The following is a 27,937-nucleotide window of genomic DNA, read 5'->3' as shown; positions in this document are numbered from 1 at the left end:
CAAGAGTCTGTTTATAAATCCATATGGAATCTGCCTTCATCAAGAGTCTGTTTATAAATCCATATGGAATCAGCCTTTGTCAAGAATCTGGGTACATATCTATCTAGAATCAGCCTTCATCAAGAGCCTGTTTACAAATCCATCTGGAATCAGTTTTCATCAAGAGTCTGTTTACAAATCCATCTGGAATCAGCCTTGGTCAAGAGTCTGGGTATAAGTCCGTCTGGAATCAGCCTTTGCCATGTGTCTGGTTATAAATCCATCTGGAATCAGCCTTTTCCAAAAGTCTGAGTTAATATTTTGGTCTACAAATGGTTGTCCTAAAAGTACTCACTTATAAGTGGGGTCAAACTGAAAGCAACATAAACCCTGATATGTCATCACTTTATGTGCAAGCAGATCAGGGTCTATGGTGTTTGTTCTACTAATTACTCCTAATAAATTGCATAGATCCAGATCTGCCAGCACTTTATGTGACAGCAGATTTGGAATTGTGCAGTTTGTAGTTGGATTCAACTTATAAGTGAACATTATATCATAATGAAACTTCTTTATAATGACATAGTATATAAAATTGCCAAAGGTCAAAGTTTGAAGAACGTCAGTTTTGCCACAGGATGAGGAGAGTCAGTTTGTCCACAGGTTGAGGAGTGTCAATTTAGCCAAATGTTCAGGAGTTTTAATTTGTCCACAGGTTGAGGAGTGTCAATTTCTCCACAGGTTGAGGAGTGACAGTTTTGTCACAGGTTGAGCAGTGTTAATTTGGTCACAGGTTAGGGAGAGTTAGTATAGGGAAGTTTCAGTGTTTTTGATATGTATTGGTATTTCTGAATACGCAAAGCCTGACTTGTCTGAGGTGCATATTTCATCGATTCTGAAGAAAAGCATCATATCGTCTTACACAATGACTGAGATTAAGTCAACACAAAACCTGAGTGCATGGCTGCACAGCTTCTACTGCAATTTCCTCAATGCCAGTTGGATGAAACATGGCAAATTTCCATGACATATAAATCAAGCAGGTTTAGCATCAAGCCATTGAAAAAAAGAATGGAATATGGAAACTGACTTAGTAAATGATTTTTTTTTGTCAGGCAGGCAGCAGAGTAACTGCCTCCTGAGAGCAAAATTAGGATGTTCACAGTCACTTTGTTTCAGCTATTTGAGTTCAAACAAATATTCTGTCTTTTTTTATCTCCTTTTCAAAGATCTATCCTGACTCAATGGCTCACAACTGAAAGCACTTTACTGATTTTGTTATCACATATCATGGATTTTATTTAAATGGCATAATTTGAATAAATCTGAAATGCCTTTTTACCAGACTGCTCTCAGTTTTGTCTAAATTGGTCATCCAATTTTAAAATGATTCAATATTGTTTTAAGAAGACAACTGCTCATGTATTACTAAGACAATGGTCATAAAGTGTTGACATTGTCCACATACACACATGGCAGCCATTTTTTGGACACTGTTCACAGACAAACTATAGCAGCCATTTTTCAGCTGGGTCTAATAACTGTTTAATTTTTTTCATAAGCTCAAATTTGATATGTGTGTGTGTGTGTGTGTGTGTGTGTGTGTGTGTGTGTGTGTGATTGTGGTTTTTAACGTAGCTTTAAACAATTTTCAGTCATATCGCTACAATGTCTGCAATGTGGCAGTTTATAGTGGTCTAGCACTGGGACATCATGCCGCAGACACGTAGCATGATGTCCCACCCAGTCACATTATCCTGACACCAGGCCGACCAGTTCTAACACTAACCTCTTAATGCTGAGTGCCTAGCAAGGCAGCTGTTAGTACTATTTTTATAAGTCTTTGGTATGACTCGGCCGGGGGTTCGAACTCATGACCTCCCACTTCAGAGGCAGATGCTCTAACAACTAGACCACCGGAGTGGTCTCTCGAATTTAATACAAAAATTCCTAATTAATAATAATTAGAAATTTAAATAACATAGTACCTATACAGCAACACTTTACATACTTTCTAAATGTTGTACAGTTGTAAATGAATAAACAAGAGTCCCTTGGAAGGAATGGTTCTCAACTGCTGAAAAGAATTTCCAGGAATTCAAGACCAACTCTTGTTTCTAACTCCTAAGTGATGAAACCATCGGAGATACTTTTGAGTGATACAATTTTCAAATCATCTGCTGTGGCAGCCATAATGGATTTAAGATTTGCACCATTTTCATTAAGGACAAACAAGACACAATTCAAAGATTTTTAGTGGAAACACATTGTTATAGCCATCTTTCATGGGAATTAGTGGCATGCTTTCAACATGTTACTTGTAGCAGCCATATGCAAAGTCAGATCAGCCTCATTTTCATCCAGGACCAACTAGATACAGTATCATAATTAATATGACTTTCCAGTTAGGAGGAATAGTAACAACAAGATTTTCAGGACTGCTGCCAAGGTGGCCATATTGGGACTCAGATCAGCACCATTTTCAGTTAGCACCAGTATGGTGAAAACACAATACCAAATATCATCTTCCATCTAGGAAGAGTAGCAATAAGTTTAATGATGGTCACTGTGTATGCCATATTGAATATCACATTGACACAATTTTTTAAATTTAAAACCAACACAAAACCATAAGATATTCTAATGAAAATCATGCTGATGTAACTCCAGGAGGAATAGCTATAATGATTTACAAGACGGGGCTGTGGTGCCCATTTTGAACAGATCAGCACCAATGATATGATCATCCATTTATGCAGAGCAGCAACTTAACATTTTCAAGATGGTTGCAGTGGTAGCCATATTGGATGTGTGATCAACATCATTTTCATTTAGTTCAAACTAGACTTTGTAAGAACTCATCCAGTGAAAACCCTACACAGATGTGACATTCCATTTAAGCAATACCAGGAACAAGATTTTCAAGATTATTGGTGTCGATACTGAATGTCAGATTGGCACTATTCTGACTTAAAACCAAGTCTTTGAGTGAAAATCCCATGGAGGAGTGGCAATCTCAAGATTTTCAAGATGGCTCCTATGGTGGCCATATTGGATATCTGAGCAGCACCATTGTCCAAACTTCAAATGCTCCTGTCATTTCAAAACCAATCACATCTATTTAGGCTTTATGGGGTCACAGATTACATACCTGATTTACTTACCTCCAAATCTGAAGCACTTGACAGTGTGAAAAACTATGCACCTTCAAAACTGAATATTTAACAACCAAAGTACTTCCATACAGCAAGGACACTTTTATGCTTTTGCAAACACACATGTTAACAATTTATTATGAACTACTTGGATAAATAACAATCAAGACATATATTAGATTGCCCTGAAGATAAACATAGTAATGGAACCAAGTGTTTGTTACTCTTAATACATAGACATGTCCTCTGAGTTTGTCGGTGTAGAGATAATATCCAAAACTGAATAATAAATCACCAGAAACCAGAGACACTTACTTAGCCATGTTAGTGCAGAGTGCACAATTTTTATTTAGTATGAACCAGACCTTGGTATGAATGTATGTAAAGATTCATGGCATCCTTGAAGAAGCAGTGACAATAACTTGCACTAATGGATGGATGGATATTGTATGATGGACAACAAGCCATTCCATAAGCTCTGCTGGTCTTGGACTGACTGACTACATTGTTTCCCACAACCTGAACAAGTTAATACAACCTTTATTCATGTATATATTACATTTGTGAGAAAGAGTCAGATTTTATTCAGCACTTAACGATTGGCTTGCATGGTAATCTTATAATATTTGCTGCATTAACCAAAAATGGAACATTGGTGTAAATGGTAAAATCATACCCAACTTAAATTTCCTCAGCTCTTGAAAAAATGAGAAGATGGTGATTTTTGATGAGTATATATGGTAATTTATGGTTTCCGTTATTCAGGTATAACATTATTTTTTTCTATGACAGACTATATCTGGTGGCCAGTATATCTGCTGGAGAAGAAACCCATCAGAAAATAATGTCAAGCTAAAATTCTCACATTCCCACATTTGTCAAGATGACACTTGTACTCATATAGTGAGCCAAGATGTGTAATATGTACTACTACCTTGGACCAATCAGCCACCCTGGGGCTCCTGCACAGTTGTTGTAAGGATTAACACCATTTTTCAGTACACGATAGGCTATACATGGCAGCCAGTATTAATGGTGGAGGAAGAACCCAGGAAAAACCGGAAAGAACCACCGACCCACAAGAAGCTACTGGCAAGCTTTCTCACATACCCACATTGGCTGAATCCGAGACCTGAACCCACACAGACAGAGGTGAGATGGCATTGATCTGTAATGGAGAGTGCTTTAGACCACTCGACCACTCGGGGCAAAAAGCAGAAGTAATTATTCGTTCTTGATAGAGTTAAAGAGCAGGAGTCATTCTTCCACTTGATGGTGTCAAAAACCAATTCATTCTCCTCCCACCACTACCACCCCCATTGGAGTCACAAAGCATGAGTCATTCTTCCCCCTTTATATAGTCAAAAACATGAGTAAGTGATGGAGTCAAAACATGAGTCATTCTTTCTTCTTGATGAGTAAAAAAGCAAGAGACATTCTTCCCCCTTGATGGAATCAAAAAGCTCTCCTACATGAAGTGACATAAGGAATCAAAAAGTTCTACATGAAGTGACATAAGGAATCAAAAAGCTCTCCTACATGAAGTGACATAAGGAATCAAAAAGCTCTCCTACATGAAGTGACATAACAAGCTTATATCAACATTTCTTGAAGAGCTAATGGCTGTTTAGACATTGACATTCTTGTGACAGGTATACATTATTTGACAGTGACCTTCTTGTGACAGGTATACATTATTTGACAATGACCTTGTGACAGGTATACATTATTTGACAGTGTCCTTCTTGTGACAGGTATACATTATTTGACAGTGATCTTCTTGTGACAGGTATACATTATTTGACAGTGACCTTCTTGTGATTGGTATACATTATTTGACAGTGACAGGTATATATTATTTGACAGTGACTTTCTTGTGACAGGTATACATTATTTCAAAATGGAAATCAATTTACTTTATTTAAAGGCATACATTATTTCAAAATGGAAATAATTAACTTTATCTAAGGCATACATTATTTCAAAATGGAAATTAATTAACTTTATCTAAGGCATACATTATTTCAAAATGGAAATAATTACCTTTATCTAAAGGTATACATTATTTCAAAGTAGATTTAATTAAATTCATTAAAAATTATAACACTACAAATGTATTCAAAGGACAATGTCACGCAAACAAAATCCTGAAGAAATCTTGCCTCAAGAAGAAAGGACAAACTTTCTGGACAAACTGGAGTTGTAACTCTATAAAATATGATGAAAACGATAGCAAATTCAAACATGAGCAATAAGCTCTTTTCTGTGATGTGTTACACATGTCATGTTCTGTCATATTTTACATATCATTATATTTTATGTGTTATAAAAACATAATAAAATGGTGTATTTTTGTATCCTATATCAGTGTTACTATCATCATTATGCATGCTTTTAGAAATAAAACTGTCCTATTACTTGATAAAACAATCTGAAAGTGCTTTTCCTTTTTAACATAACTTTCCTGCATCTTCTTAGTCACACACATAAAATGCTACTTTAGTTATCGGTTTTGTTCAACAAACATCTTATAATTTATTTGTCCTACATATATGAGTTACTCTGAAAAGAAATCTGCATGCTTCACTGTGGGTGTGCATGGAAGGCTGGATATATGTCCTTTTACTTCATAATAATTGAAAACATGTCTAGTATTCAATGAAATTAAAGCTATAATGTTAATATTTTTTTGGGGTTCTCCATAATGTTAAAACTAAATAATGACTATTGTATGAAAATATTTATTCAAAATGGATAAATGTCCTTTGACAGTTACTTTGCATTAGCTCACCATTCCAACTTTCTTCAAGTCTGAAGTCTTCAATGAAGCCTTCCTAAATATTAATAAAGATAAAATTATTTCATATTTTTTTTATCGTGAAAAATAAGTAATTCAAAGCTTTATTGCAAACTGTAATTATAACAGGATATCCGTCAGATTCTCATTTCTTCCTAGGAATGTTTGGCTGGTTTTGTAGGCAACAGCTTTTAAACAAGTTAGCTGCTTGTGATAAGGGCAATCAGGAAGATAAAGTATTTCCTGATTGAATGATAGCAAACCTGTCAGGATGTTAGACTGGTTTATCATTAAGCTAATTTTCCATCCTCCCTTTGTCTTCCACAGAAGTCAAAATGAGCTGGAAAATCAGTCTCAATCATGGAAGCAGGATTGATTCCAATGGTTACATTTCTATAATCAGCATCTGTTTGCATCTGACTGACACTGAAATTACATGCATCTGTGAGAAAGGGGAGGTAACAAGGTCAGTTGATTTTCTCTGATGCTGCGAGGGAACGTCTCAAAATGTTTTAAAAACTTAAATATTGGGTAAGTGAAGTTGTTAAATTACATAAATATATTATGCCAAAGCATTGCACCTGAGAACAAATTGTTCTCCACTGGTCCTAAATTGATATAATTCTTTGTAGTAATTAAATTTTAAATCTGTGTGACAGGAATTTTGGCATGTGTGCAAGGAAATAAACAAAGAATATTTTTATCTGCATTTTTCCAACAAGTTTTAAATACCAATCATTAGTAAAAGTGGGGGAATCTTAAGACTGCCTCAAATTTTCTGTTTATTTAAGTTTCAAGGTAACAAGATTAACTGACTGAGTGGATCTATACGGCTTGTGCCAAATTATTTACCTTCAAACTTCAGAGAGCTTGATTGGTCTTAGCTAGATAAGTACCGATGTACTCAAGTAACTTTTAATGCTTAGTAGCAGTTGAGTACCAGTCAGAGAGATCTGAAAAACATGTGAGATTTTAGTACCAGTCTGTGAAATCTGATACACTCTCATGTGCAATTCAACTGTGTTCTTTTACCACAGATTAGCAACTTGCAAATTGTATGCAGTTAGACTTCTACATTGCAAATCAACTGATTTTTTAAAACATCTTGGAACAAATATCACTTGAAAAGAACATAGCACAAAAATAAATTATTACGTGAGAAACTTAACTCAGGGAGTGAATATAATTATAATATTGTATCAGGTAAATGTGTCGATGTATTTACATGTATGATGTGATGTCATACAGTGAGATATATGTCATGTCATTTATTTCATCATCACAGATTATAAACTTTAAGTTTGTAATGTTACATAACATGTATTTTCTGTGCTATGTCTGTTGTGTGGTTTTTGTATGTAATGGGTCTTAGAATATGACATGGGTTTTAATTTTTGTATGCATGATCTGCATTTTATTTCTTGCATGGCTTATGTACAAGTCTTATGTAATTTCCCCACATGGCTTATGTACAAGTCTTATGTAATTTCCCCACATGGCTTATGTACAAGTCTTATGTAATTTCCCCACATGGCTTATGTACAAGTCTTATGTAATTTCCCCACATGGCTTATGTACAAGTTTTATGTAATTTCCTGCATGGCTTATGTGTAAGTCTCATGTAATTTCCTGCATAAATTATGTACAATTCCTGCATGGCTTATGTACAAGTCTTAAGAAATTTCATTCATGGCTTATGTACAAGTCTTATGTAATCTGATCATTGACCCCTTGAGAGTGTCATAAATGCAATGGCCATGTTAATTATCATGTCAACTCTTGGCTTTCTGATCACATACTTTTTGTGAGGGAGTGTCATACATGCAATGGCTATGCTAATTATCATGTCAACTCTTGGCTTTCTGATCACATACTTTTTGTGAGGGAGTGTCATACATGCAATGGCTATGCTAATTATCATGTCAACTCTTGGCTTTCTGATCACGTACTTTTTGTGAGGGAGTGTCATACATGCAATGGCTATGCTAATTATCATGGTTTTCTGATAACATACTTCTTGTGAGGGAGTGTCATACATGCAATCGTCTTTTGCAGAACACACCACACCATAATGATCATCCATTCAAGGTGACAACACTGACAACAAGATCTTTAAAACAGTCATTGTCACTGCCACAATGGCTCCATTTTCACTTACAACCATGTAGCGATATATAACCATCCAGGAGTAGAGACAACACTATTTTCAAGATAGCCACCATGGTGGCCATATTGAGGGTTTGTCATTTTCATTTAGGACCAAGCAGATACCATAAGAGCCATTGTAAAAAAAATCAATTTATGGAGAGTAGCAAAAACAAGAATATCAGGATAGTCACATATTGGAATCAGATTCTAAGTTTTCAGTGAAAATCTAATGTAGCTAAGACCAGTAATGTTGGAGGAGTAGCCATTACAAGATTTTCAAGATGGCCACTGTGGCAGTCATATTGGATGTCAGATTGGTACCATTTTTATATCAGATCAACTGGACATCATAAGAAGTCTTTAGTTTAAAACCCTGATATCAATATGACTTTCTGTTCATGTCAGATTTTCAAGATGACTGCCATGAAGGCCATATTGGATGTGACAAGCTACATCTCATAGGAAGTCTTTTAGTAAAAATTCCATTTCAAAATGACCATCCATGTAGATTTTTAAGATGGTCACTGTATCAGCCACCATGGATGTCAGACTGGAATAGTTTTCCTTTAGGACAAAACAGACATCATAAAAAGTCTTTTGATGAAATCCAGATGTTGATATAACCATCCATAATCATAAATTTTCCAGATGGTTGCTATGGTGCCATATTGGAAATTAGACACCATTTTCATTCTGGGTTAAATAGATATCATAAATCATTTAGTGAAAACCCTATATTGATAACAAACTTGCTAATGGAGACAGACAGACAGACAGATGACAGATGCAAGACCATCCTATAAGCTGCTCTGGTCTATCACCAATAGAGCTAAATATACAGATCCCATTTGTTATAAAATATACAGACCCCATGTTTGATACAAAATACAGACCCCATTTGGCCTCCTGTCAAGATTATAAACCTACAATAACTAAAAGAATCACACTGTGTTTGATCTACAGATAAAAGCCAAATTTTTATCAGTTCTTCCATTTTTCTCATTTATTCAGTCAACAGCTCTGAGGGCAGACAGGTCTAGATGTTCTAGCATATTCAGAGCCAATTAAGCTCTGTGGAAAATTGTACCAGCAACTCTCCTAACACCGATGCATTAGCATTCCTATGAAGAAAAAGAATACATTGTAGTCTTGACTTCTCTACAAGCAACTGAACATATTCCGACAGGCATTTTGAAATGCTTTCATTTCCATACAACTTTGTAGTACATGTATATTGATCCCTTTGATGACTATATACAATTAAAAGTACCAGTATTTGCTAAGGCAAACACATACCAATCTAAATATATTTGGAAAACTAGAAATGTGTGAACATGACACATATGCCACAGCCATCACAACCCTCCATTCACACACCCCACCTATGGTAGAATGAGTGGTATGATTAAACTAAGCAATAATTTTGGCAGATGGATGTATGAACTTAAAATAAAGATTCCCCCCACCGCCCAATTCTTCAAAGTAAGTTCACCTGATGTCTATAGTGACTACAAATGTTTATGGCAATTCATCTAAGGCTGTGTGACTAGTTGTACACATAAATATTTATATCTATGGCATATACATCTACAATGAAAAGGGGGCAATACTCTTGCAAGATGAGTCATTTTATGATGACAGAACAATATTGACATGTTTACTGCTTGTCATTAATATGGCAAATTTCAAGCCAGTCCATTTTAAGATGTGTCCATAGTTACACACACACACTAATGTCAGATTTCAAGGCAGTCCATTTTAAGATGTGTCCATAGTTACACACACACTAATGTCAGATTTCAAGGCAGTCCATTTTAAGATGTGTCCATAGTTACACACACACACACTAATGTCAGATTTCAAGGCAGTCCATTTTAAGATGTGTCCATAGTTACATACACATACAACTATTGTCAGATTTCAAGGCAGTCCATTTTAAGATGTGTCCATAGTTACACACACACTAATGTCAGATTTCAAGGCAGTCCATTTTAAGATGTGTCCATAGTTACACAAAAAACTACTGTCAGATTTAAGGCAGTCCATTTTAAGATGTTTCCATAGTTACACACACACACACTAATGTCAGATTTCAAGGCAGTCCATTTTAAGATGTGTCCATAGTTACACACACACACTAATGTCAGATTTCAAGGCAGTCCATTTTAAGATGTTTCCATAGTTACACACATACACACTAATGTCAGATTTCAAGGCAGTCCATTTTAAGATGTGTCCATAGTTACACACACATACAACTATTGTCAGATTTCAAGGCAGTCCATTTTAAGATGTGTCCATAGTTACACACACACACACACACACACACTAATGTCAGATTTCAAGCCAGTCCATTTTAAGATGTTTCCATAGTTACACACACACACACTAATGTCAGATTTCAAGGCAGTCCATTTTAAGATGTGTCCATAGTTACACACACACTAATGTCAGATTTCAAGGCAGTCCATTTTAAGATGTGTCCATAGTTACACACACACTAATGTCAGATTTCAAGCCAGTCCATTTTAAGATGTGTCAATAGTTACACATATAATAACAGCCAGATGTAGGTACAGGGAAGGACAGACATGTCTAATACTAGCTGTATGTGACATATAAATGGTGGAGGTATTATAGGGCTAAATGTAGTCATTTCAGGTGCTATGGTATTTTTACAAGTTTTAGAAGAGAAGATATATTTGTGCATACATTTTCTAAATTCTCTCCATAAATTTAATAATAGTATTAGTCACTGTCAAATTCAGAGTCTGAGATTCTGGGTGAATACCATATTATCAGCAGCTACTATAATGCAATGGTGTCAAGTTACAGTGCTAGCTGAGAAATTGAAACAAAGAAGTCAGTATGACAGCTGGATTATGTGTTGGTCAAGCTAATTATAATCAATTATAGCAAGTTTGCCTTAATACTTAAACATTAAAATCAGTGACCAGTTGAAAGGAAATTTGAATCTCTTTTAGTAGGTATAAAGTGCTTAAAATAGAGTTCAGTAGTTATAGTTTAATTTTGAATTAATTTGCTCATAATGATAAACTTTACAAGTAATTTCCTACTTAATATATTATTTTAGGAAATTCTAACATACAGTATCAGTGGGAAAAGAGCATGTGTGGAGAGTACATATATGACTTTATTTTGGATCACATAATTTAGAATTGGTGCATTTTGATATGTAGATTAGAGTTAGATAAAGGGACTGCACCTAACACAATCAGACCAGAAGTTTAGTTCTAGAAAAGGTCTTTAGGGAATGCTCTCTCTGAAGACCCCTAACAGACTACCCGACCACTGCTCTATCAATACAGTAGAATTCTAAGCCATTTTGGAAGCACTCAAGTGGATCAAAGAAAACAACATTAAAAACAAAGTAATAATAAGTGTCTTGATTAGAGTCATTTCCTCTATATTAGCTAACTATACTAAAATCAAGAGAAAACTACCTTAGCCAGACCTACTTACTATTCAAAGCACTATATAACAACCAACAAAAAAAGTAGAATTCATGTGGATCCCATCCCACATTGACATTAAAGAAATTTAACCAGATGACAAAGTAGTGAAACGAAAACTAAATAACCCCAAACCCACTAACATTAAGTACAGTGTCAGCGAATTAATCAGTATAGTGAAAACCTACATCAACAGCAAATGGCAAGAACACTGGAACCAAAACACCAAAGGTCGGAAACTATTTTCAATTCAGAAAGATATTGACAGAACTAGGAAGCCACCTAAAGTCAAAAACTCTGATCAAAAGATCATTAATAGAATCCTCACTGGGAAAACAAAATTGGCCAGCAGTTTTGGAAAGCATATAGGACCTAAATCTTCCAACATCAATTGCTTCCACTGCCACAATCAGACCAGAAGATTTAGGTCACATTTTCAACAACTGCCAAAAGCTCAGGAAACAGAAATCTAAATTCAAACGGGAGCAAAATAAAATTGGATCCCCTGTTACATACCTAGAATTCATGTTAAAATCAAAAACCCCAATATAAACTCCACATATGTTAACATAATTAACTTCATCCATAAGTCAGGACTAACAAACAAAATAGAAGTTAAATCCATACCTAAAATAGGCATTAAAATAAGGCATGATATCTTTGACAAGTCAAACTTGACCTGAACACTCTGTAACGATATCTGTCTTATAAAAAATAACCAAATTGATTGGGATCAAAATAAGATTAGGTCTCTTAAAATTATTTATTTGTTAATAAGTAACAAACAAAATATAAGTTAAATTCATACCCAGAATATGAATTAAAATAAGACTTGACATCTTTGACATGTCAAATTTGACCCACATACCCAGAATATGAATTAAAAAAAGACTTGACATCTTTGACATGTCAAATTTGACCCACATACCCAGAATATGAATTAAAATAAGACTTGACATCTTTGACATGTCAAATTTGACCCACATACCCAGAATATGAATTAAAATAAGACTTGACATCTTTGACATGTCAAATTTGACCCACATACCCAGAATATGAATTAAAAAAAGACTTGACATCTTTGACATGTCAAATTTGACCCACATACCCAGAATATGAACTAAAATAAGACTTGACATCTTTGACATGTCAAATTTGACCCACATACCCAGAATATGAATTAAAATAAGACTTGACATCTTTGACCTGTCAAATTTGACCCAAACACTTGGCAAAGATATATGTCTACTCAAAAATAACCAATCTGTATAGGGATCAAAATAAGATTAGGTGTCTTAAAACTATTATTTTTATAAAATAAAAAAAAAATTTTTAACATTATCCATCTCCCACTTCCTTCTACTATTTCCTACAATTAAACCCATATGAACCTCCAATTTAATACTCTGTATGAACTCTAATATTATAATACTCCAGCTATAAACACACTCTAGCCTGAAGGTGACAGCTATAATTTTGACAAGGGCTCTTCATTAAACACTGAACAGACCCAAAATTAATAAGGTGGTCCAACACCCATGACCATCAGGTCCTGCCACACAAGGTGCCAAACTAATGGTCATTTTAGGAAAGTAAGACCCAAAATTAGCTCATATAAGGTGGTCTAAACACCAAAGACCATCAGGCCCTGCAGCACAAGGCCACAAACTAAAAACATCTTATTATGTCACAGAAATAACCCCAAACTTTATACAACGTATAAGGTGGTCTAAACACCAAAGACCACCAGGCCCTGCAGCACAAGGCCACAAACTAAAAATATCTTATTATGACACAGAAATAACCCCAAACTTTATACAACATATAAGGTGGTCTAAAGTCCAGGACCATCAGGACCAGCCACACAAGGTGGCAAAACTTAGTCATACAACAATGCTGTCATTTTAGGTACCCCTCTCCAACCTAATCCTAAAAACCTCAAATAAAAAACAGTACAAAGTCTTATTCCAAATTGTACAAGATGACATGTTTTAGGCCATATACCCTGGAGTCTAGGAGCACTGACCTGTGAACCGGAATGTAACCTTCCCACCCTCGCCTCCCTTGCTACGGTCAGACATCAAAATCAATAAGCGTGCAGTGCACACCCATAACAATACTGAAAATTCAGTAAAATATGAGTGTGTGTTGGGTCTATTCCCACTCATATATACTTTACCCTGCTCAGTGGATATGGACATGAAAAATAAGAGTGTGTGTTGGGTCTATTCCCACTCATTCTAAGCCCTCCATTCAGGTAGTCAAGGACTTCCAATTTGTCCCATTACCTGATGGCTTCAATTAAAAAGTGCTCTTTGGGCACACAAATCTCTGGTGGTAGTGGCTCCAATTCCATCCCCCAGGAGTAATTAAATAGCCTGCAGGCATAAAGCAGTGGTGCATGCACAGATGTGTGAAAACCACAATAATTTAAGCTAAGTAAGTAAGTGCAGGAAGTCTCAAATCATCTGACTGCATTACACGGGTTAGAGGTATTCCCCGAACAGTGACGTAAAGAACCATGCAGTGCAGTGGAAATCATGGACAAAGTAGACAACCGCTTGTCTTTTAGATTACCATCCTAAGGCCCTTGTAAGGGCTATTACTAAACAAATGCCTCTTACTTTAAGGGTTTCTACTCTGGCTTAGAAACCCGATTTGATTGAACTTACAAAACAAGTTTGATCCTTTGGTGACTGTTCAAAATCTATTCTATTTTTTAACAACTAATATTGACAGAAATTTACTATAGTCACTTTGGCTACATTTAAGTAAGACAAATTTTAGTAATTTTATGTACGCTTAGTACATTAAATTTTAAACTTATGACAATAGAAAAATTTGAAACTTTGATTAAATGTGCCTCTAATTGCCTCTAATTACGATTGTGGCTAATACAGAATTGGTTATAAGGATTCCCGATAATTTTCAACTGGGACAATTTGATTCAGAGTAGGTTTTGGCATTTCAGGTACGTTCCTGTTGGCTATTGTTGCCCCCTGCCAGGTCCCTTTTCTCCCTTCCATGCTCAGACATTTCTTCAATTAAGAAGTGCAAAATACCCACATAAATGTGATGCCATAGTGGCACTAAGTTTGCATAAGCGACTTTAATCCTAATTTGATTGATTGATTGAGTGCAGGGAGATAGCATGAAGAACTAGAGGTATCAGAGTTCCATTAAAAATAGAAAAGAAAACCCTCTTGCTTGTGAATAATTCCCCATAGCGCAGTTACATCAAATTAGGCATTACTACAGAGGCATGATATTAAAATATGAAATATAATGTCATCTCTTGCCTGATGACTACATGAATTTCCAACAATGTTATTGCTCAACATGTACAATCTATGATTTAACCCAGACCTAATTTCCATCCTCCATGATATTGCTCAGCATGTACAACCTATGATTTAACCCAGACCTAATTTCCATCCATAATATTGCTCAGCATGTACAACCTATGATTTAACCCAGACCTAATTTCCATCCATAATATTGCTCAGCATGTACAACCTATGATTTAACCCAGACCTAATTTCCATCCATGATATTGCTCAGCATGTACAATCTGATTTAACCCAGACCTAATTTCCATCCATGATATTGCTCAGCATGTACAATCTGATTTAACCCAGACCTAATTTCCATCCATGATATTGCTCAGCATGTACGATCTGATTTAACCCAGACCTAATTTCCATCCTCCATGATATTGCTCAGCATGTACGATCTATGATTTAACCCAGACCTAATTTCCATCCATGATATTGCTCAGCATGTACGATCTGATTTAACCCAGACCTAATTTCCATCCATGATATTGCTCAGCATGTACAATCCGATTTAACCCAGACCTAATTTCCATCCATGATATTGCTCAGCATGTACAATCTGATTTAACCCAGACCTAATTTCCATCCATGATATTGCTCAGCATGTACAATCTATGATTTAACCCGGACCTAATTTCCATCCTCCATGATATTGCTCAGCATGTACATCTGATTTACACCAGACCTAATTTCCATCCATGATATTGCTCAGCATGTACAATCTATGATTTATTTAACACAGCTTGATGGATACAATATATGAGAAAACTTCTAACTTAGCTTGAAGGAACCAAATAACCAGGTGACCTATTTAACATACCTGTACTTTCAAAAACAATACATTAGAAAAATAAAGATGACCTTATGAACCTGGACCCCTTAACCATTAATACATCAAATAGGCCTGACAAGACAATTGAACCATTAATACATAACAAATAGGACTGACAAGACAATTGAACCATATACATAATAAATAGGCCTGACAAGACAACTGAACCATTAATACATCAAATAGGCCTGACAAGACAATTGAACCATTAATACATCAAATAGGCCTGACAAGACAATTTAACCATTAATACATCAAATAGGACTGACAAGACAATTGAACCATATACATAACAAATAGGACTGACAAGACAATTGAACCATTAATACATCAAATAGGCCTGACAAGACAATTGAACCATATACATAACAAATAGAACTGACAAGACAATTGAACCATATACATACCAAATAGGACTGACAAGACAATTGAACCACACATATATATATACTAAATAGGCCTGACAAGACAATTGAACCATATACATAACAAATAGGACTGACAAGACAATTGAACCATATACATACCAAGTAGGACTGACAAGACAATTGAACCATATATATACCAAATAAGCCTGACAAGACAATTGAACCATATGTATATACCAAATAGGCCTGCCAAGACAACTGAACCATATACATAACAAATAGGCCTGCCAAGGCAATTGAACTATATACATACCAAATAGGACTGACAAGACAATTGAACCACATATATACACCAAATAAGCCTGACAAGATAATTGAACCATATACATACCAAATAAGCCTGATAAGATAATTGAACCATATACATAACAAATAGGACTGACAAGACAATTGAACCAAATATATACACCAAATAAGCCTGACAAAATAATTGAACCATATATATACCAAATAGGCCTGACAAAAAAATTGAACTAATATATATATATATATATATATATATATATATATATATATATATATATATATATATATATATACCAAAGAGGCCTGACAAGACAATTTAACCATAAATACACCAAATAGGCCTGACAAGACAACTGAACCATATATACACATCGCAAGCCTAACAAGAAAATTTAACCATATATACACCAAATAGGCCAGATAAGACAATTTAACTATCTATATACCAAATAGGACTGACAAGACTATTGAACCATATACAAATCAAATAGGCCTGACAAGACAACTTAACTATAAGTACACCAAACAGGCCTGACAAAACAATTGAACCATATATACATATCACAGGCCTGACAAAGCATAAATACACCAAATAGGCCTGACAAGAAAATTTAACCATATATACACCAAGAGAAGCCTGACAAGACAACTGAACCGTAAATACATCAAATATGCCTGACAACACAATTTAACCATATATATACACGAAATAGGCCTGACAAGAAAATTTAACCATATACACACCAAACATAAATACACCAAATAGGCCTGACAAGAAAATTTAACCATATATACACCAAGAGAAGCCTGACAAGACAACTGAACCGTAAATACATCAAATATGCCTGACAACACAATTTAACCATATATATACACGAAATAGGCCTGACAAGAAAATTTAACCATATACACACCAAACAGGCCTGACAAGACAATTTAACCATAAATACACCAAATAGGCCTGTCAAGACAATTTAATCATATACACACCAAATAGGCCTGACAAGACAAAGTTAGATATCTAATTATTCTTTGTTCCCAGGTCTATTAGGACTCCAAGGATTTCACCCAAATGGCACATATGATTCTGAGGATCGGTGGTTGAAAAAAGTGGGGGTGGGTAGGTGTGGTGGGGGTATGTACTTTAAAAACACTAGAGGTACCATATGAGTCAGGTCCAAGTGCAAGCATCATAGATCTTCATCTAACATCGCATAATGCACTGGCAGATCAGGCTCTATGTCATTTGTTCTACTAACTGCTTCTAAGAAACTGTATAGACCTAAATCTGCTAATGCAATATGCAACAGTGGATCTGGGTCTATGCGGCTTGCTGATGAAGCCAACTTATAAGTGAGTATATATGGTATTTTAAAGATGGCGGGTCTCTTCATTATGACCTTATTTTCAAGTCATGTGACCAATACAGTCTTATGTATGTGATAACATTATATTTAAATGAGAGAATTGCCGGTAAAAGTTGCTTAAATTTACGGCTTGGAGCACATGAGCAACACATGACTACCTATAAATGACCTATAAATCATACATGAACACTATAATACTACAAAGATGAGTCTTCTCTCCCTTCTTGTACAACCTATTTATAAATCAAACATGAACACTATAATACTACAAAGATGAGTCTTCTCTCCCTTCTCCTACAACCTATTTATAAATCTAATGTGTACAATATAATCCCACAAAGATGAGTCTTCTCTCCCTTCTTGTACAACCTATTTATAAATCATACATGAACAATATAATACCACAAAGATAAGTCCTCTCTCCCTTCTTGTACAACCTATTTATAAATCAAACATGAACACTATAATACTACAAAGATGAGTCTTCTCTCCCTTCTCCTACAACCTATTTATAAATCTAATGTGTACAATATAATCCCACAAAGATGAGTCTTCTTTCCCTTCTTCTACAACCTATTTATAAATCTAACATGTCCATTTTCTCACTCTACAGGTCAAAATGGTCATGATTGCACCCACTTAAATGTAGTTGCAATGAGCTGAATGGACAGCTGCCCTCTCATTGGTCAACCAAAAGTGAGTGTGTGTGTAATTTGGCTTTTAACATAGCTCTAAAAAATATCAGTCATATTGCTACGATGTCGGCAGTGTGGAAGTTTATAGTGATGTCTAACACACATGCTACAGACATGTAGCATTGATGTCCCGCCCAGTCACATGATCCTAACACCAGGCCGACCAATCCTAACACAAACCTCTTAGTGATGGGTGCCTAGTGAGACAGCTGTTAGTGCCATTATTATAAGTCTTTGGAATGATTTTGTCAGGGTTCAAACCTGCAACCTCTCGTATCCAAGGCAGAGACTCTAACCACTAGGATACTGGAGTGGTCACCTGAAATGATGTACTGTACCTACTGATAACCAGATTTTCAGTCAGTTGCTTCTTTGACTTAAGAAAATTTTTCTACAAAAGGCAAAATGGGTCTAATATAAAATAGGTTTGGGGTATCCCTGCAGGCTAATAATATACAGCCCAGATAACATCAAGAGTTTTGCCAAGTCATGCTGGATTCTCCTAATAAATAAGTTTCTCCTGCAACCATGAATCAGATTTGTTCCCTTTTTTAGTTAGAAAAACAACCAAACAAAAGGACAGAAAAAAGTGGAGAAAGAGCATATACACAGTCATCCTAACACTCAGCACAGCATGTATTGTTCACTGGAAACATCACTACTGACTTAAGCTACCACATTTCTGACAATAAACCAGTAACAAATTTCACATAAGAAGAAAATATGACCCAAAAATATCCACATATAAACCTTTATATGTGTGTAACAAGCATGAACTATCTGATTTGACACACAGTATTAACTCCCACCAATTCAATGATTACAATACTGTATGAAGCTTCTGATAATTCAAGCATATCATAAAAAGCAGTAAGCGAAAGTAATACATCACATAAGATTTGTTAATTGTATACATTCATTATAAGACAAAAAACAAACATAAGCAAGCACTAATTTTGTCACAGCAGGACAAACGAAAGCTCAGACAATATTATTTTTATGATCTCTTCAGCACTCTCTATTCAATATATTTACACATTCTATTTTATATTTATTTTGCAGAGACCCAGATCTTACGTTGCATAATGAGCAGGCAGATCTGGATCTGAGCAGTTTGCTAGGAGTAATCAGTAGAATAAACAACAAAGAACCTGATCAGCAGGCACATTATGCTATGGAAGATCAGGATCTTTGTTGTTTGCAGTTTTACCCAACTTATAAGTGAGTACCTATGGTATTGTATAAACACTGAGTATTTGTAATGGTGCAAAATTTTGAGGAAAAATTTCTGCAGAATAATTTGAGAGTGCTTTCTGTTGTGGTCTGAATGTGACATGTAACCATTAAGATTGACGTATTGGCTAGGTTTACTATAGATTGGCAACTTGTAATAATTAATGTCTCCTGTTGGGAAGTATGAGTGGATTTTAATTAGGTCTTGCTCGGCTCAGCTAGAGTGCAATATTAATGCAAGGTAAATAGCTGTAAATGTCAAGAGTTGAGATGAACCAGGGAAAGTTTTAGGAAGTCATGGGCCATTTGCAACAGGTGTCATAAAATGATATTTTCCAGAATAGTTATTAATAAAGGTAGACTAGAGAGGATTATTCTGACTTCAATGATACAAAATTTGGCGGTTAAAAAAGTAATTATGAATGGCTAAGCTAAATGGGGGAGGGGGGGGACAGACAGAATTCAGGCTTTTAAGAAATTAACCTCATGAAATTAATAAAGGTTTCTGAAGCAAGCCAGAATTTATCTCCTTATATACAAGATTTCTCATTCAATTGTATAAGTACATTTGTCGGAAAGTGAGGGACACCAAGGGAGAGAGATTTGACTTCATAGGAGTCTTGTATACAGCATAAGGTAAGTCTCAACTGCATACATGTATTGCCCAGTAATTATTTGTATAAAATTATTGTTTATTAATGTGTGTGTGATTTGGATTCTTAATTTAGCTTTAACAATGTTTCAGTCGTATCTCTACGATGTCTGCAGTGTGACAGTATATAGTGATGTCTAGCACTGGGGCATCATGACGCAGACATGTAGCATCATGTCCCACCCAGTCACATTATCCTGACACCAGGCTGACCAGTTCTAACACTAACCTCTTAATGCTGAGCGCCAAGTGAGGCAGCTGTTAGTACCATTTTTGGACATCTTTGGTATGACCTGCCAGAGATCAAACCCACATCCTCCACATCCAATGTCTTCTGTGATATTAATGTGAGTCAGGATGGAATAGCCATTGGGAAGTACAATAATCTTATGAAACTAGGTTTGTTCATAGTCTGCCATGTTTAGCTTGACCAAATAGCCTTTGGTATCTTTTTGAATTCTGATAGAACGATATCTGACATAATGAGAGGAGAGTAATGATCTGTTGCCAGTAGGACAACTGACAGAAGATTTATGTTGCTTCTCTATTTTGAAAGGAGAAATAGCTCCACTGACGTTTCCACGTACCTACTTATCCAAGTATCTACGTATCTATGTACTTACATATCAGCCTACCCACACAAAGTTTGAGGGCCGAAAGAGGCAAGATAGTAGGGAGGTTGACATAGCATGTATCAAGTAGATACATATCACTGACATAGCATGTATCAAGTAGATACATCTCATTGACATAGCATGTATCAAGTAGATACATCTCATTGACATAGCATGTATCAACTGGATACATCTCATTGACATACCATGTATCAAGTAGATACATCTCATTGACATAGCATGTATCAAGTGGATACATCTCATTGACATACCATGTATCAAGTAGAAACATATTGACATAACATGTATCAAGTATCAAGTAGATACATCTCATTGACATAGCATGTATCAAGTAGATACATATCATTGACATACCATATATCAAGTAGATACATATCATTGACATACCATGTATCAAGTAGATACATCTCATTGACATAGCATGTATCAAGTAGATACATATCACTGACCACTGACATAGCATGTGTCAAGTGGATACATCTCATTGACATAGCATGTATCAAGTAGATACATATCACTGACATAGCATGTATCAAGTAGATACATATCACTGACATAGCATGTATCAGGTAGATACATCTCATTGACATAGTATGTATCAAGTGGATACATCTCATTGACATACCATTTATCAAGTAGATACATATCATTGACATAGCATGTATCAAGTAGATACATATCATTGACATAGCATGTATCAAGTAGATACATATCATTGACATAGCATGTATCAAGTATCAAGTAGATACATCTCATTGACATAGCATGTATCAAGTGGATACATCTCACTGACATACCATGTATCAAGTAGATACATATCATTGACATGCCATGTATCAAGTAGATACATATCATTGACATAGCATGTATTAAGTAGATATATATCATTGACATAGCATGTATCAAGTAGATACATATCATTGACATAGCATGTATCAAGTAGATACATCTCATTGACATACCATGTATCAAGTAGATACATCTCATTGACATACCATGTATCAAGTAGATACATGTCACTGACATCATTATCAAGTAGATACATACTGCATAGCATGTATCAAGTAGATAAATATCACTGAGACAGCATGTATCTAGTAGATACATATTACTGCCATAGCATGTATCAGGTAGATGAATACCATTGTCATATCATGCATCAAGTAAATACTCAGCAGCCATACTGATATATCCCCATAATCAAATATCTATCAACATTTAGAATCATTAAACATTCCAATACACTGCAGAAAATAAACTGGAAAACTTTAAGTGCTCTGACCCAGCCAGAAAGAGTTTGTGGGTTTCTAGGTTGAACACCATTTTTCAGCTTATGATAAGATATACGTGGCAACCAGTATGTATGGTGCTGGAAGAACAAGAGGAGACCAGAAAAATCCAGTGGAAAGCTTTCTCACATACCCAAGTTGTCTGAAGTGTGACCCCAAGGCACACAGGCTGAGGTGAAATGTGAATAATCTGAAAAGAAGGGCACCTTAGACTACAGGATACCTGGGGACCCAGCAAGGAAAAAGAAAGCTTTACACTTGCACTAAGGGATGTGATCCCTCAGTGGTTAGCATGTTGGACTCCTAACTGGATGAGTGTGGGTTCAAGTACTGCCCAAACCAGGCCAGCCACTATGGTGTTTTCTTACATTTTCCTCACAATGTAACCTTTCAAGTTTTGATGTGCCACAAAACATACATACATACATACATACATACATACATACATACATACATACATACATACATACATATATGTTGATTAAGTCATTGGAATTATTTAAGTCTACATTATTCTGCTTTCAATTTAATTCATAAAACAACATTTCATTTACAATAGATTCTTGTTTTTAACAATTAAAGCTTTCAAATTATTGCCCTTCATCCCTGAAAATACTGTACCTAACCCGTGAGAACATATCCTGCCCCTGAAAACTCTGCTTAACCCTCTGAAAATTATGTATCTACATCATAAAACACTGTATCATACCCTTGAAAACACTGTATCATACCCTTGAAAACACTGTATCATACCCTTGATAATAATAATAATAATAATAATAAGAAGAAGAAGAAGAAGAAGAATTATTTATTGATTTATAAATAGTAGTTCATCCATGACAATTCTCCCACAAAATTCTCTTCGATTGAATATATCAACAAGAAGAAGAAAGGCCAAATCAAAATGAGAAGGAAAGTAACAGCCATTATATCAGATATTGAAAATGATGACCAAAAATCAAGGCATCATGAAATAAAAACTCCAATTAAAATATGAAATAAAGCCTACCATAAATGTACACCACCACCACCACCACAGACCACTTGAGATTTAACCTCGTTCTGCTTTAGATGCAACAATTGTGCATTCTTACTAAAAGAAAGACCCAAAAAAAGACACAAACTAAGAACCTCTGTATAATATTCACTGGTCTGCAGTGAACATAAAACCAGATTATCAGATAATAAACCTGGAGATAAGGGTCTATGATGTTAGTATGAAATGACAGACAGAAGGATGTATATGGTAGACCCACTGACCCCCTGTTCTCAAGCAAATGGCTACATGAGCTTAGATTAATTCATCGGCAGCACATCTCCACTTGCCATCTGGCCTATTTTTATTTTTCTGCTGAGTGGTAATTGCCCATGCTTACATCAAACAGAATTCCAAGCCTCACCTGTCTGGCAGAACAGAAGTTGACCTGATTTGGAGAATCTGACCTTTGCACTTCTTCATTCACAAGTGTACTGCATATCACTGAGCCCTATCATATCACCTTTCACTGTTTTATTTCTATCAAATGGGGTTCCAGAGGGGGTGGGGTGGAGTTAGAATTTTCATTAACTTTCTCTTCAGTAACCAGTTTTCATCATGTTTCCCAAAAGCACATTTTCAAAAGCTTAAATTCCTTGTGTATGTCTTAACCTTTAGTGCCTTTCAAAAATGTCCGAAGAGCAGTAATCAAGATGAACATCTTAAAAGGTTTATATTAAAAGCAGACCTAATTCATAATGAATTCGTTTTTTTAAAGCTTTGCATTCACATGTGCACATTTAAATACAAAATAAATAACAGCAAATAAGTGAGAAAAAAACTTGTGTATATGCATGATTAACTACATATGGGCAAATAAAAAACATTTATTTATGCATATGCCATGGGTAACTAAATAAGGGCAAATAAAAAAACATTTATGTAGGTATATGCCATGGGTAACTAAATAAGGACAAATAAAAAACATTTATTTATGTATATGCCATTGGTAACTAAATAAGGGCAACTAGAAAACAGTCATTTATGTATATGCCATGGGTAACTAAATAAGGGCAAATAAGAAAACATAATTTGCTATATGGATATGTCATTGGTAGCTAAATAAGGGCAAATAAAAAACATTTATTTATGTATAGACCATGGGTAACTAAATAAGGGCAAATAAGAAAACAATCATATTTTACTATATGCCATGGGTAACTAAATAAATATTGATATACATGTAAGAATTAAATTAACAATACGTTATATGTAATAAAAGTATATTCATTTATTCCACTCATAATTACAGCTTTTTGCTAATTTGTGGTTCATCAGTTTGTAGCAATTTAGAAGCTACTGATGTTGTGTGACACCATTTCTTGATCACTGGTGCATCTTTACACTGTCATCACATACATGACAATTCAGTAAAAAAAGTACAACTGAAATGATTCACTAAAATAAAGAAATTAGTCAAGTGAACTTAATTCAGTGACATAAAAGTGGTTGACAAAAACTGTTGCTGCTGGTGCTATCATTTTGATCCAATTTAGGTCATGATTAGAAACAGCATAAATGGCAAACTTAAGGTGATACATAAACTTATGCAATAGTTTATTTTGAATAAAAGTTTAATCCTAGATTAAAGGATATCAACCCTTGTACAAATGAGGAACAAGGGTCAACATCTTTCTGCTTGAAGAAGCAGTGATGTGTAGGGGGTTCCTGGGTCAAACTAAGAGTCTCAATTTTCAAGAACATTAGTTCACAAAGTTCACATAGTTCACATAGTTCACAGCCCATGTTGACATGGATGCACAATCAAAGTGTAACTGCTTTAGCTGCACTATCCTGAGTGCCTGCTTCCTTACTGCTATTGTTGTTATGTGTGTTGTGTCGGCTGCATGGGAAATGAACATGAGCTGGTAAAGCAAACAAAAAATGTTTTAGGAAGCAAATATGAGAGTTTCTAATGTAGAAATCTTTGAGTCTCATGTTGAACTGAACCTTTAATTTCTCAATGATTTGTTAATATATAAATAATTACCACATCTATGATCACAACTCACTTTCAACCTCCGCAACAAAACATAAATGTAAACTAAATATGTTGCTGAGAACTTGCAAAGATTATCAATGTTTACATTAAGTATCAAATATAAATTTCCTTGAACACTATATGCAAGTAACTGATGCCAATTAGAGCCACTTAAATCTACAACTTGTCTGTAATATCATTCACATTTTCAGTATCTAAAGCTTGTATTTAGTACTGTAAATGGGCCTTTATTTGATGTACATAAACACATACCTGTTGTTTTCTCACCTGCACAGGCCAGAACTGGACTTAAGAAACAAAGGATTAATGTCCATAGGCTCATTTTGAGTGAGTGTGCTGTAAAGATTCTGCTTTTGTGTTTGACTGCAGAAGCAGCAAAATTATTAAAATGTGGATTCTAGTCAATAGGACTATATAAAAGACTAGAAACATTATATCACATGAATGGTCCCTACAGCACAGTGATGGTTATATCACATCAATGGTCCTTACAACAGTGATGGTTATATCACACGAATGGTCCCTACAACACAGTGATGGTTATATCACATGAATGGTCCCTACAACACAATGATGGTTATATCACATGAATGGTCCCTACAACAATGATGGTTATATCACATGAATGGTCCCTACAACACAATGATGGTTATATCACATGAATGGTCCCTACAACAATGATGGTTATATCACATGAATGGTCCCTACAACAATGGTTATATCACATGAATGGTCCCTACAACACAGTGATGGTTATATCACATGAATGGTCCTTACAACACATTGATGGTTATATCACATAATGGTCCTTACAACACTGTGATGGTTATATCACATCAATGGTCCTTACAACACTGATGATTATATCACATCAATGGTCCCTACAACAATGATGGTTATATCACATGAATGGTCCTTACAACACTGTGATGGTTATATCACATGAATGGCCCCTACAACAATAATGGTTATATCACATGAATGGTCCCTACAACACAGTGATGGTTATTTCACATGAATGGTCCCTACAACAATGATGGTTATATCACATCAATAGTCCCTACATCACTGTGATGGTTATATCACCTCAATGGCCTCTCAACACGGTGGGGGGCCCCGAGTGGCCGAGTGGCCTAAAGCGCTCTCCATCATGTATCACTGCCATCTCACCTCTGTCTGTGTGGGTTCGAGTCTCGGGCTCGGCAAATGTGGATATGTGAGAAAGCTTGCCAGTAGCTTCTTGTGGGTCGGTGGTTCTTTCCGGGGTTTTCCCGGGTTCTTCCTCCACCATTAATACTGGCCGCCATGCATAGCCTATCTTGTGGTGAAAAATGGCATTAAACCCTATAACAACAACAACAACACAGTGATGGTTATATCACATCAATGGTCCCTACAACACTGTGATGGTTATATCACATCAATGGTCATTACAACACTGTGATGGTTATGTAACATCAATGGTCCCTACAGCACTGTTACAAAAGGATAGAACTCTGCTTCAAAAAAATCAGGAGATTTACAAAATTTGGTCAGGAGTTTAGACTTCCAGGAGAAATGTTGAGGTTTTAATCATTTCGAATAAATGGCATTAATTTGATTATTATATACTATAAACAAATTCAGAAATTTTAGTCAATGTTGCAACTCTCTAACTCACTTGATTATATTGGTTTTCAAAGTTTGCTCCTCACAGGAATCAGAAATAATGGTTGTTACAAGCTTAATGTCATTCTTCTTCACATGATAATCTATACATGGAGTACAGTATATTTTGCAGGAGAAGAACCTGACAAACCGCAAGGAGAAACGATCCACCCCACAACCGAGCCCAAGACTTGAACCCATACAGACAGATTTAAGATGTCAGTCATCTACAATGGCTAAGCCTTAGAACTGTCACCCAGGGCCCATCAATCAGAAGGTGGAATAATAATGCTCTTTTGCAAAAAAGCACATTAAACCCATCCCTAAATAGCTCACTAAGGACAAGGGACAAGATCTAGAAATATCCATCATGGTATACACAATGGCATGACAGAGAAAGAGGGAGTCAAATTTTGATGAACAGTTAGGGAAAAGTGGAAGTGATAGGGTCGGGTGCTAATAATGTTTGTTGATATATTAGAATAATAACCTCCACTGTCTAACACAAATATTCATTTGAGAGATTTTAGTATTAATGCATATTATTTCATTGGAATTTAACAAATAAATTGATGTGAATGGCAACAATGCCAATCGCTCCCCAATCTATTAATGGAAGGATTTAATTAACAATGATTCTTCTGTGGCAACAACAGGATTCAATTCCCATTCTAAGAATTGAAGGACCCAACCAGCAATGATTCTTCTGTGGCAAGAATAGAACTCTTTCCCCAATCTATGAATTTATGAACCCCACCAGTAATGATTCCTCTGTTACAACATTAGGACTCATTCACCAATCAATGAATTTAAGAACCAATGAAAATGTAATGTTTTGAAAAAGCAAAAAAGTTAATACTCATGATGTTAAATGAATTTTGAATTCTTGCTCAATTGATGAGAAGGAAAAATCAAAGCCTGATTGTATTTGAGAGATTATTTATGGGAGGCGATCATTATTGGAGATTACACAGTAAATCCTTTTTTT

General features: G+C 35.4%; 1 protein-coding gene and 1 long non-coding RNA gene across 9 annotated transcripts in view; one reads left to right on the top strand and one right to left on the bottom strand.

Annotated features, from left to right (window-relative positions):
• LOC149776646 (RNA-binding motif, single-stranded-interacting protein 2-like) overlaps nt 1-27,937 on the bottom strand; it is a 437,315-nt gene that overhangs the window by 350,763 nt on the left and 58,615 nt on the right. The window lies entirely within an intron of this gene.
• LOC149776647 (uncharacterized) lies at nt 6,308-27,932 on the top strand. Its single transcript, XR_016416239.1, has 2 exons — nt 6,308-6,462; nt 27,083-27,932. It is a non-coding gene; the product is annotated as an uncharacterized LOC149776647 (long non-coding RNA).

Source organism: Sinohyriopsis cumingii, chromosome 18 (genome assembly GCF_028554795.1).
Source record: "Sinohyriopsis cumingii isolate HCF-2022 chromosome 18, ASM2855479v2, whole genome shotgun sequence".
Lineage (NCBI taxonomy): Eukaryota > Metazoa > Mollusca > Bivalvia > Unionida > Unionidae > Sinohyriopsis > Sinohyriopsis cumingii.
Note: the sequence above shows the minus strand (reverse complement) of the source record. Positions and strands in the feature narration are given on the sequence as shown.